This window comes from Ischnura elegans, chromosome 6 (assembly GCF_921293095.1).
Source record: "Ischnura elegans chromosome 6, ioIscEleg1.1, whole genome shotgun sequence".
Lineage (NCBI taxonomy): Eukaryota > Metazoa > Arthropoda > Insecta > Odonata > Coenagrionidae > Ischnura > Ischnura elegans.
In genome coordinates, this window is record NC_060251.1 from 84,592,634 (window position 1) to 84,606,864 (window position 14,231).

A 14,231-nucleotide genomic window follows, 5' to 3' on the forward strand; every position below is an offset into this window, starting at 1 on the left:
TGATACTAAATATATCCCGTTCATCTGCTTCCCGCAATACACTTCGAGATTTCTGGTGAGGAATGTTTTGGCATCACACATAGCATAGAACTTTATCCCGTATTTCGCGGGTTTGCTCAATATATATTGAATGAAACTTCAACGGAATCTAAATGGTTGCAGCATTTCGTCAATTGTCACAAATTCACTCATTTTATATGTTTTTTGACAATTTCCTATGAACGAGTTTATTATTGTTCGGATTCCAGCTAATTTATCTGTTTGTTTTCGGAAATCCCTACTTGCCCTGTCGTCAAATCTTACTGATCGCAAAATAAACAAAAATCGCTTGTAACTCATAGCTGCCCTTATAATTTGCATTCCTGATCCATCTTCACTCTACAAGTCTAAATAATTTGCATGAAAACCTTTTTTCATGCCAATTAGAAAAAGTATACTCAGCACAGCCATAAATTCTGTTCTTGTCGTTTCCTTACAATCCCTATCCCTTGAATAGTGGACAAGAGCAATTTTAGTTTGAATGTACTCGTTTGTTTGCATCATAATTTCATCAATCATGTCTATATCTATATATTTTCGAAAAGCCGCAGCCTTATCAGGTGTATTTCTTGCACAGAGTTTTGTCCTTGGTAGGGTTTTCATAATGTTTTTGCGCTTGATCTTTGTAGCACCGCAAGAAGAAGTTTTTTTCCACTTGCAAGATTTATCAACTTTTCCAAAAAAATAATAATTCTCACCATCAATATCACAATCTTCAGCAGTTGCAGGCTCTTCCACGTCACCATCAGACGTAGCTTCATCAGAGTCTCTGCCGTTATCACCAGGGGAAATATTTTCCTCCTCATCTGTGTCATCGCTTTCCTCAATGCCGACTTCCTGTTCCTCGTCTGACAGCTCTTGTAGTACACTCAGATAGTCTTCTTCTGTAATGAATCTTCGTACCCTAAGCAGTGTGATAATTAGCTTTTGAATTTTTCTACATCGAAATCCCATAAAAGGGCAACAAAATATCCTATGGAAATTATTCCTAAAAATGTACTCACATCATAGGGCTCAAGTTGGAGAAAATGCCACAGGTCAATTTCTCTCCACAAACAGCTGTATCTACACACCATACACTTAGCTGTTAGCTTTCCTTATTCAGAGAGGGAATGGTGAAAACTCGTGTGTTCCCACCAACTAACCTCACGCTACATCGTACAGAAATAAACAATGTTGATCAATAATTGCCACTACGGGATAGTATTACATCACCAGGCGCGCGTTGCACTGAGTGCAACAAAGACGACCAGTTCATCTACTTATTCGTTTTATTTCGAAATTCGAGAAGCCACGCGCATGAATCAATAACAGAAATCTTCATAGTGATACACAGAAGGAATATTTGTTGCGTTTGGTTCACTGACCAACCACTATTAATAACGTGAGACCGAAACGGCACAATGTTGCACTTTGTGCCACAGCGCGCCCGCTGGAGGGTTAAAAGGATATTTAGGTTCATCAAGTTCAAATTCCCCTATTGAGTAAATATATATATTTTGTATCAATAAAACTCTCTTTCTCATTCATACTCGTATTCTGAGACTCTTCATTGGCAGTATAGCTCAATTATTTTTTAAATATATCTCGTCCAAAAACCAAACTCTGTCTATCTTTAGGTATTTACTAGAGAATGAGTGTAAAAGAATAAAAATTCTCCCCTAAATTAATCATTTTGTGGCATTTCTCTGGAATTAATTTTTTATATCTCTTAATTTCCTAATGAATGGTGGCTTTTTGATTGCATGTAGGATGGAATTCCAAATCAAGCTACTTATTGTTTTGTCTCTTTTTCCTCCTTTTGAAGTCTTTAATAACATTTATTTTTCGATGAATACAGTGAGATCGCAAAATGCGAATTCAGAAGCAATATTTGTCATAATTTACTAAATTAACTGTATCAATCCACTGATAAATCAGAAGGGGGTGCAATAAAAAGTGGCCAAAAACTGAGTCAGGCAATATTAAGTCTAATTGCACTTAATGATAATCAATAACCCTCTACTAATTTTATTCGCCATCACGATTTTGTATGGAAACAATTTCTCTCTTCAAAAAATAATTCTTGAAAGAGTAGATATTTAACTCTATGATGCCTTATGACAATAATAAACTTGATCATATAGTATTCAATTACCACGTGATATAGTTCGATATTTTTTTAATGCTGTTGAAAAGCAAACTGCTCTTGAAAATCACTTGATGCAATTGCTTTAAATGGATTTTGCAATCTCTTACTTTTCTTGTTGTGGTACATTCATTTTACACCCATGAATCCAACTCCCTTTTTTTCATTTCTCTTCGTATTCTCAGACTTTTCAGTTTCAGAATATCTGACTTCAATTATTTCACATTTCTCGTCCCCTTCTATCAACCTCGGTCGATCTCTAACCTTGTTAGTTCCCAACTTCTGAGTAAAATTCCCCGCTATTCAAAACGTCAATCATCGCATATATTTTCTTCCCCGGTTTTTCCATTTACCATCATTTCTGAGTTGGCATTTGTTATTCCAAATTTAATTGAGTCAGTTCACCAGCAAATTAAAGCTGCTTCCAGTTGGAGCAGGTATGGTTCTTTTTCAGATAGCTCTTTGTTAAACATTCATTCTCACTGATTTGACATTTGGTTGAAATTTTACTTTGTATCTTAGGGTCAGGGTGGAGCGTATGCTAAGTTGGAATGGAATGCTAAAAACTGTGATACAGAGGAGAAAGTAAGGTTAGCGAGGTGGAGGGGGGATAAAATGAGATTTATGGATAAAATGAAAGGGAATGGACGTCATTGTGAAGAGGTTGGCTCAATTTGGGTGTGATACAGGCTGGGGTAATTCGTAAAATTTTCTGTCTTTATCTACAAAAACCGTAAAAACAGTTGAACCAATACATTTTATATGAAAATAAATCATCATAAACTAAATTTTTTACCATTATTTTTCTCTATACCTGAAATTAGCTAACTTTTAGCAATTGTAATAATTCTTACATGCGTACGTGAATGTTTTTCAATAGATTTCCAAAAATCTCAAAAAACAGTCTTTATATGATAATTTAGGTTTTTTATTTTCATGGACAGTGAAAAACAAAACGGTAATTACATTTTGTCATTCTAAAACAATTTAAAATTATTTATATACTCTGATTCAAAATGTGATCGTTCATCATCCATGTCCTATTTATGAGTAATTAGGGAAACTTAAAGTTCGGGTATACAATAACATATATTTCCATTACTCTCCATGGTCATTCGCTTGTTATATACTTCTGAACTATCAACTAACAGATGCGACTCCGAATTCGCAAGAGCTTGCATTTATATCTCTGGGGCATTTAATTTGTTTTGCGAAAGTTAGCAATTTGGCAACCAGGGCTGTGGTTAGGTGCCTCGGGGTTCCCTAAACGGAATGGTAAGGGGTCGAGATAAATGACCATTTCTGCACGTAGAGAGGCCAACGTGGGCTTTGACTCAACTTAAAGCCGCCTAATAGCCCGTCGGCATTCCCCAAGTCTGCCATCCGGCCCTCATTAACTGCGCAAAAAGTGTTCCCGGAGTTCCTTCTCTTCTTCCCCACCCAAGTCCATCCTCTTTTGAGTTGCCATCAATACGTCAGCCCCATTCTTCTTCACCCGCTTCCCTTTTTGCTACATTAGAAGTGATACACATCGCCAAGAGGATATGGTACGGGAATGCCCAGAGGAAATAAGTGAAAGCTTAGTTAGCGCGTTTAGAAACTGTCTAATTAATCCTAGCGGCACCAAATACGGCAGATTCCTATAATTGAAGGGCGTTATGCAACGGGTCATTTAGAGAGAAAACAAACGGAATGGAAAATACCCTTAATAACTAAACATCATGCAATAGATTCACTCACTCCGAGATACAACCCGAAGGCTTTATAGGATAGGTGAAGACAGAGCTCACCCCAAGCTTTGCTACAGGGGTGTGAATTTCAGGCATTTAGGGTAGAGGTACCACTTTCTCTCCCCGGGCCACTTTATTTTTGAGGATTTTATTTGACGATATTACTTCCGAAGGCTTCATCCGTCATTTATTCCACAACAGCCAAGCATTCCATCATGCCTTATGTTGCTACCTAGCTCCCTTATTGATCCTAGGAAAAATAAAATGGTAGCCTTCTGCAATTGAAAGACGTCAAGCAACGGATCATTTATAAGAATAACCCGAATAAAGAATCATTCCTATGATAACTAGATTATATTCAATAGCTTTACTCGCTCACCTTCTGTCAGAATTGACACGCATGATTGGCGCTAGTATCCCTCCAAGTGACGTAGTGAAGGCGTAGTGTACTCACTATTCTTGAATAATTCTTTGATGACTTGAGTGGTTGAATTTTCAAAAGTATTCGCTTTAGTAGCGTGACTCTTACAATTAATTGATACGTTTGGTTATTCGCAGAAGGTTTGAAGCCCTCTGGATGGTTTTTGGCCAATTATTAAGATTAGCCGTGCGTTTTGAGAACAAAGTAACAAGGGCGTACACAGGAGGGGGGGCAAGCTATGGTTGTTCAAGTTATAGGTAAGATTTAAGCATGGAAAAGGTGAATGAAACCAAAATTTTAAGGAAACTGTAGCAGCTCTTTATTAGTTTTTTTAAATTATTTGGTTGAAAAAATATTATTTTCCTTAAAGTCATTTGCGATTTTTGCTTCTGGGGGGGGTGGAAGGCAGCCGTCCCCTCGCTGGGTACGCCCATGCGAAGTAGTAGTGGCAGTTGATTTATATTTGAATTAAATCGTTGGAATAATTGTTGGATATGAATCGTTGCATAAGAATTGTTGGATTAATTATCTTGATACTATATTTTTTCTGATTCATTTGTTGCGTTTGGTTTTTCATGTGTTTGCGTCGGGTCTTTAATATATTTGATACCTTTTTCAAGCGTCAAATATTGTGACATCTCTTAGCTAAAACGTGTCTTTAATGTACATGATTTTTGCATATTTTAGCTGTAGATCACTTGTTTTTTCATTTATATTATAATGCGTAGATCCAACCTATCCAAGCACTCAAGATCCTATCGATCCTGCTCCTATGGTTGCTACGTGCTTAGACTGTAGTTCAGATGCTTGGTCAAACTATTTCGATATTTGGACAGACTTTGGATGCATTTTTAAAATTTGTGCGGTCTCACACGCCAAGCTGATGCATGCTAGATCCTCGAATCTTGCAAATCAAATGTATCTCATGTGATTCAACCATAAGTTTTTCGATTGGTGAAGATAGACCTTAATGCAAAATAAGCAAAAGTGGTGTGATGTAAACATTCAAAGAAGGGGTCATTTCCTATCCCCTGAGTCAACGCTCTTACGGGATACTTTTTCGGGTATGTCCGAAGGCTTAATATGAGATTTGAAACCTGGTACTCTTCGTTTGGCATCGAAGCACTTTAATCACAAAGCTACCACCCTCGTCTATTAGCTCAATTATCTCGTGGGAAATAAACATTCTTACTGCATCTAGATTTTTAAATTATAAATCCCTGCCATAACGTTAAAGTGAATCAAATTATGATCGCTACAAATCAATTTCACAAAAAGTACTAAACAACAGCTGAAACTGTTTGATCGCAGGCAGTTAGTTTTCCTCCTTTTGAATTGATGCACCCACTTTTGAAATTCCTATCCATCAGCGTCAAGTACTCCTTGCCCAACGGAATTTCTATCACCTAAAATATATTTAGCTGAGCTGCTTCCAATATCTTGGCCGTAGAAGATTGATCAAAATTTGGAACGTCATTTCATAGGCTAATGTTATCGGATAGTATAAGTTATTAATATAAATTAAGAATAGGAATCTTGGCGTCAGTTGGTGTTAATTTTGGTAAAAGCTCATACTAATAAATAAAAATGCATAAATTATGTAACAGTTATCTCTATATATAATTCGGTGTGCTCGTTAGGTAGTAAGATTGAATTATATCAATCAGTAACAAGAATAACGACAGTAGTGAAAAGAGAAAATTATTTTGCAAATTAACTGGTCGTTTGCTCCGTATGCATTAAAACTGATGAAAGACAGGCCGGAGGATAATATAAGTCTCTCAAAAGTTATGCTTTTCTTGAAAACTAAAATTACCCATTGGAAGTGCAAATATTATGTTCTCAAAAATTAAATGCAACGAGAATGGCGTTTATGAGATGCTAAAAAGTTCTTAAAGTTGATCTTGGATGTTATCAGGATAACTGCACGCACAAGGAGAGAACCAATTTCCTTAAAAGCTCCTTCCTCCCTGAAGAACTTTTATCTGCCCCAAGTCGGAATCCTTAGCAATTAAAGCCGGAAAGATTGACGGAGTGGCTACCTTCTCTTTTTTTTGGTGGCATCCTTTCCTCTTCCCACACCTCGTTTACCGTCGAATTCCGCGATCATTTGAAACCATCTCATGCACCCCGTCTCTTAGGAAGCTCTTAATGCACTTATTCTTTTAATTATCTCCCATCATTGACTCTCCTCTTTTTTCTTAGACTGGACCAATCGAGGCTTTCCTTCTTCCTCTGCAAAAGTAAACAGTGACCTGAAAGTATGACTGGTTGAGTCAGTTTTTTCCCGTAATTTTGGTAACTGCATTCTAATGGAGAATGCAAAAGGAAGCATACACCATTTTAAATGCCTTGGTTACTGAATTGAGGAAATGCCTCGCGCTAAAGACTAAAAATTACGACAGTTGAAAAGCTAGATTACCTTTTTTTAATTAAGAGCGAAGAGAACTTGGCGCGCTGATTTTGCAAACGAAGAGAAAATGTAGCTTTGAGTTGTTGTAATGAGTGAATATTTCGCCTAAAATTTTCTTTTAAAGTCCTATTAAATGCTAACTTAGTTTGTTGTCATGTAGCTTCTACGCGTGAGTTTGAGGTAAACTTTATTACTATCAAAGGAACTTTTTTTCATATGAGCGTGGTTAACTCTTCTTTGAAATTGGATAAATATCAGTGAACTTTAACTAATTGAAATCTGGTAGAGTACAGAAAATTAAAAGTTAAGAGGAAATTAACACTTAATTTTTTATTTAATATTTAATATTATGAATATGAATGTTACACTCATCTATTTTCAATTTGAGGGCACCATCCAAAAGCTGTTTACATGTGCGTATTTTCATTACGTCTACTAATTTATACCTATTATATTTGTTAATTATTTTAGCCAAATATTTACACAGGAACTCAACTATTTAGGCAGCACATTAGAGGAGAACGAATACCGTAGCAAGGACATCAGGAAGCAAATTGCATTTGCGAAGGAGGCGTTCATGAACAGAAAGGAGCTGCTGAGGGAATCGTTATGTAAGAGTTTAAAGAAAAGATTAGTGAAGAGTGGAGTGTAGCTCTCTACGGTGCGGAAACGTGGACAATGAGGAAAAAAGACGAGAGAAGATTGGAGGCATTCGCGATGGGGGAATGGAGAAGAATAGAGAAGTTTAAATGGATGGAGAGGAGGAGAAACGACGTAGTGCTGGTTATGGTGGGTGAGGAGGTGCAACTTTAAAATGAGATATGGAGGAGACAGGAGGTTTGGATGGAGCGAATATGACTGAGTAGCGGGGAGGGGATGTTGAAAATGGTGTTAGAGGGTAGAATGGTAGGGAAACTAGGGAGGGGAAGGAAAAGTATAGGATTTTTAGAAAGATTGAAAGGGGGTAGGCCTTAAAGGGGCTAGTGAATTGAAGAAGACAATGCTGGAAGGAAGGGGAGGCTCCCAGATTGCATCTTTGGTGCTCTTGGAAACCTACCTTAATCGGTAGAGTACTCTAATAATAATAATTTTCACAGGCGATCGAAGGGTATAATGGAATGGGAAATTGAAACACAAATGGTCTAATTTAAGACTTTAATTATTCTCTGTCACTCTTGAAAATTCAAATTTTTTAAGTCATTCTTTCTACGAATCCTTGGATTTTTTTCATCACGATGAAGAGTAAGCTTTGGCTTCCCACCCGGCGGGCTCGGGTTCAAATCCCGGCAGTGGCAGAGAATTTTCAGAGACAGCCCGATCCCTGCTTGAATGTTGTGTGGAGGACATTTCAAGCGCAACACTCCGTCCGTCGGATGGGACGTTAAGCCGTGGTCCCCTTGGCGCCTTTCGTTAAGAGCAGGCTAACGCCGACGCCGGGTTTCTCTCCACCCTTCCTTCCACAACCTTCCCTCATGGCGCAAATGACCTCAGCTGTCGGTCGCCTCCTCCAAATACCATATACCATACCATATACAAGAGTAAGCTGAAATATAAAATTTTACGCATGTTATATTTCTATCAAATTAGCTGAGCCTCTGATAAGGAGCCATTAAAGGCACTGGAACTTCAAGGTTTCGACTGTGACTGAGCTATAGAGGTAGAAAATGAACGCAATGGTTAATTCAACCTCCAGGCAAGTAAGCCGTGACCGAGCTCAGCCTTCTTCACGACCACAAAGACAGCAATAAAATCCTCGGCCCCTCACTCGGCACTTGGGCCGTTTGCTAAAGAAGCAATTAGATTGAACATAAATTCACGCTCTCGGTTCACTCAAAGGTTGGTTTGTATTGGTAAGGGTTGAGCTCACCTCAGTTTAAGTAGGATATGTGATGATTTCAAACGTGCTGATTAGGGGGAGAGCAGCTTCTTTCACGGGGTCATCTTCCATTTAGAGGACTTTATAAATTTTGGGTCGTTCCGAAGCTGTAGCGGAATTTGAACCCAGGACCCTTCCATTACCAGCTCAACCTTCTAACCAATAGACTACTAACCCCTTCAATGTATACGGAATGCTTATGCCCCACATAAATTTTTGTAAATACCACGTCCTTCTACATTACTTACTCCTACTGCACCATTTAACTCCATCTTCTCTGCTGTGGCAGTTTTCTTTCCTTGCCCACCATGTGAAGCCCTTCCTCGTTTTATACTTATAAAGTTCTAATGTAAAATTTTAATAGCAAGATTAAAGTTTTCTATTAAAAATATCATTCAGCTTTCATGGAATTCGAATACGTATCTCTCGATCAAACCTCAACGTTGCATCAGGCAGATGGCCATTGGGAGATCCGGATTCGATTGCTGATTAAGCCATGTGATTATTTTCATTGTATTTTTCATCATAGGTGAAAATACTGCATTGTCTGCTTCACCCCGAAGACCAAGATTATCTTGGTCATTCATCATTCTCTTGGTCTTTTTCTACAACTACACGATTATCTCGGTCTTCTTGTATCTACACCTACGGTGTTAACACTGCAGTATCAGTAGTATCTACACCGAGTGCAATGATTAAGTCTAACCGCGAAAGCTTGCCTTTTAGAACTAGGTGCACACAGTTTTCAGCCGTGAGAGTGACTGCGTGTACAGTGAATTGTTTCATTCGATGCTTTACCAACCAATTTTTTTGCAAATGAATGTTTCGGTCGCTTTGATTCAGCGGAGAAATATATATGAAAAGGAACACAATATTTTAGTCATCTGACAAGTTGTCACTAAAAGCAATCCGGTCGCCTTTGTGGAAACTGTCCAAAAGCGGTCGCGGAGCATCAACTACACGGCTCAACACGAAACAGTCGCGTTGTGATGAGAGCTAGGGGGTAGTGTTCCGCTGGAGAGGTGTAAAAGAAAGCAGGCCAGCAGCAGTGGGGTTAGATAGAAGGATATTAGGATTAAACCCTCCGTTGGAATGTGGGGCGTCGAGGGCCGGATTCGATTCGTTGCCCCGCGGCGGACATTGTGTGGACGTGAAAGGAAAAGTAAATGCATGGGGTGGGGTTTGTGGATTTCAAACGGGATGTCGTTCACATTTCCGACCCGTGAGCATGTTTACCGCGAGAGAAGTGTGGGGAGAGGGGAGGAGACCGCGAATTCTCATGACAATTGCGGCGCTGACGTCATCATCGGCCCAGACGTGTAATTCCATATCCTTCCCTCCCCCCCTTTTGTCTGGCGTAACAGCTCAGGATCTCCCTCCGCAAAGGGTTTTAGCGATGGGTCACACCCGCGCCTTGTTGCTCTCCTCGGTCACTGGATGTAGTATTTATGCGGATCCTTGTCTCTGGTGTCGGGACGAATGCTTGGAAACGGTAATTCGATTTGAAACGCCGCCGCCCGCGTATCCACACACATTAGCTCAGCATTGTTATCACGATAGACCAATTAGAGCATTTAGTTAACGAACAGTGATAGAAATCTACTATAGTGAGCAAAGTAGAGCCAACTGCTTGTGGTTAATCGTTCTTTCACTAATTGCTGTGGGATACTATGTAAAGAATACATTTAATATTCCAAAATGTATTGATTAGTAGTGAAAACTAAGTATAGAAAAATGTTAGAGTAAAAATTATAAAAATAAAGCTCATTAACATTTTTAAAAGGTGTGCTGAAAGCCACACGAAATAAATGTAAACTTGGAAAGGCGATATCCACACGCTAGGCACAAAGTTGTTATCACGATTGTTTAATTTGAGTATTTAGTTGACGTGGAGAGATATAAATCACTGTAAGCAAAGTAAACCCAAATGCCTGTGGTTAATCGTTCTTTCACTAATTGCGCTGAGATACTAAATACGAAGGGAGACTATGTTTTAGTTTCACTATTTTGTTTCTTCACTAGACAGTGAATTTAAAAAAGTCTTATTTTTACCGCAAATTTTCACTTGGTCTAATTTATTTTTCGACGTGGAAAGCAACGACACTTTTTACAAAATCTCGTCACCTAAGGGAATATTTAATCTTTATTAAATGATTACAGCTAAGTAATATGATTCGCTAAAGACGAATTAACAAGTGAGGTGAGTAGAATAAACTTATATTTTTAACGATGGGAAGACATAAGTTCCTGCTCTAATTCAATTTAACGTAAATTTATTTATTTAAGCAACATCAAGGCCGCAACTTCGATTAAATCGAATATGTATAAACCCATTTCTACGCGGAGCGTTTCCCTGCTTTATTGGTTTTATGGGTAAAAAATGCTAATGGAAAAATAGCTCTCCACCAATGAAATCAAATTTTATATTAGCAATTACAGGTAATATACTTTGAGTTAAAATTTTGGTGTATAAGTGAGACCGACATTGTGTGGATATCAAAACTTCTTATCCGTAAAGGAATACAATTTTTTGGGAATCCCTAGAATCCAAGTCCATGAACTTTACTTTAAAAGATCTTGAATTATATTTCACAACTACATAGTATTCTTTATCTCATTTTATTCGAATAATGCCTCTGAAAGCAAAATCAATCATGTTGTACAAAGAACTATGGAATTATCCAAGTATTTTAACAAATTAACCGCCTCAAAACAAATTTTTAACAAATTAACCATTGCTTTTCCAGACTCTACAGAGTAGGAGACATCTAGGCTGAGACAATAGAGGATGCGGAAACCCAAAAAGTGGAGAATGTCAAGAAAACCTGGACATGAGATGGAAAATAATGGAGGAAAAGAAGGCAGGTAAGCAATGGTTATGCTCAAAAAAATCCTATTTAGAGAAAAGAGAGCAGTAAATGCGTAAAGTTCCAACTTTTTACATGAATCACTTAATCCGTTTGTTGCCTCAATGAAAAGTAATATCTTTTTTTTAAGCTTTCCACTACACTATTCGATCATTTTTAGTCCAGCAAAGGATTCTTGACCCCGGAAGCAAAACTCTTCTCTGGTGAATCCCTTTACGGGAGCAAATAAATGAGAAAGGCTAACATTTTCCCCAAAAGTAAATTTTGGACGGACGGAAAACGTTAAGGGTCAACAGTGTGATTTTGGGAACGGGAAACATGGAAATGTGCTTCAATTTGGAACCCTACTCGAGATAAGTCTGCATAAAATTCGAACTCCGTGATCCCCACCACAGCTGAGATGACGTAGGCCAACCTCATTACAAACTGTAATGAGGTTGGGCTACGTGTTTTTCTAACGTATATCCTTCGGCTACGCGATTTCAGTGTTAAAATATTTTGCTTTGAATATATATGGTATTTATATATTTATTTTACGAGTGATTTTGGGATTGAGGCTATGTAAAAAGTAATAATCCCGAATGTTTAGATTCATTGTGTTTCTGCCATACCTAGTCATGTTTAGAGGCTAAACATAAAGGCTTTCGAGTAAAGATAGTTGATTATTGAAGTGTAAACCTCTATAGGCGCAATACTGCCAGGGGTTAAAATGGGTAGTGCGCGTTTTTTATATTAAATCTATTAACTTTTTTATATTAGTGAATGTTATTTTACTAGCTTTACTTTGACATTTTTTCTATATTTTGTTTTTCATTTCTAATTAATGTATATAGAAATATTTACGTGGCTGAGGCAATGCATTTCATCGTGATCAATACTTGGCAATGAGAATTGATACATCTTTACTCCCGGCCACTTATTTTGAGCAATCTTGGCTTATTTAATATTAAAAATGTTACCCTAATAATTCTGGCATAAGCAGCGGAGTATATTTCCGGTGGACTTCATACGTAACGTTGAGGTCAGCCCATTGTCTTTACCCACGAAAAAAAGTATAGTAAAATTTCGTATTTGCTGTTTCCCTGTTGACCATAATTCAGTTCGTTCATCCTTTACATATTATCTCCACTTTATCTTGGCTTTCTAGCGATTAAAGTTTAATACGCAGCAGTTCGTTTTTTGTGGCCTTTCTGAGAAATGTAGATCACTTTTAAAGGTTAGAGGCAGGAAATGTGAGGCAAAGAAATTTTCCTCTTATAAAAAGCTCCGATTCAAACTCCCTAGGAGAACATCCTTGTAATTATATTGCTGTAGAAAGTTAATGTGATTACCGGACAGAACGACATATCAAAGGCACAAATCTGCTAAATAAAGAACATTCCACTCGCGTGAATTTAATTTAAAGGATTTTTTCGGATTTATATATCTGATCGCCGTTATTCAGGCTAAAAATATCCAATTTATCCTCATTTTACTGTGAACGTAAGAGTCAGCATATAAATATGTCCATATGTTTTTGTGTCCTATACTACTTATCATTTAAAAATATGAAGATATCATACCGCTAAACATAACCTGAATATTTTCTATTTTTACATTTATCACTGATATCACGGCTCATGAAAACATTTTGTCAAAGTTATTTTCATGTACATAATGTAATAAATAGTTAGTGGTACCCACCTGTTTTAGTAAGGAATTTTCTAATTAAGCATATTTCTACTAAGTAACATAAATAGAAGCAAATTTTTGTAGAAAAAGGCATGGGAGATTCCACGAAAACTACAAAGAGGATGATTAGTTTTACGAAAAAAATGGTGTAGTGATAGCCTGATAAAAAATGTGGAATTTCCCAAACTCTTTGAGAATTTCTAAATAGAGGGATGCCACAAATGTTACTTTGTTCTCTGAAGTTTCTATGGAGCAATTGCGAGAGAGGGCAATGCAAAACTATTGTAAGGTTGTGATAAATCTACATGAATCCTCCACAGGCATTGTGTTTTAGGTTTTTTTTCACTGAAAAATATTTAACTGGTACTGAACGGTATCGATATTACGAAAGGAAAATCTTGGCATACTTACGGTCACGTTTTTGCGATAACAAGAGTTCTATTACAGCGAGTTTCAATTTTATTTTGAGTTTTCTGAAGAATGAACTTCAACTATGGGAGGTAATCGGTTAAAAGTTGCCATTTTTTACGTTCCATGAATATCCTATTTGCTTGTCTTGCTTAGTATTTAAACTTTTGTATTATGAATTTAATAGGGCATAAAAATATCTCCCATAGATTGTTATGTTTCACGCACTTATAAGAAGCACATCACGTATAATGTAAACATGGTGATATAGTCATCTGGTAGCTCATTAACTTCCAATAATAATAGCTGTAGTCATTACAAGTTTATCTTAAGTAGATTGAATTTTCAAATTCTGTTTACCAATAATTCCAAGTTTTAATCTTAGGATAGGAATTTTATTCCATCATTACGAAAAACCAATCGGAAATAAAGTCTTGTTGACATAGTTATTGTGTGATTTTAAAATGAACTTGAATTTATTAGATTTAGTTCTTCATTGAAGAAAAAAACATTTCCTTAGAGAAAAATAAATTAATTGCACAATTGATGATTCGATGAGGCGTAAATCTAACAACCAAAATGCAGTAAGGAAATTAAAGTGTATCCACACGTAAACGCCCGATTTATCCAGTGTCTTTTTTAGCGGTAACGGGTGTCTCTTAAGGTCTTAAAATTAAA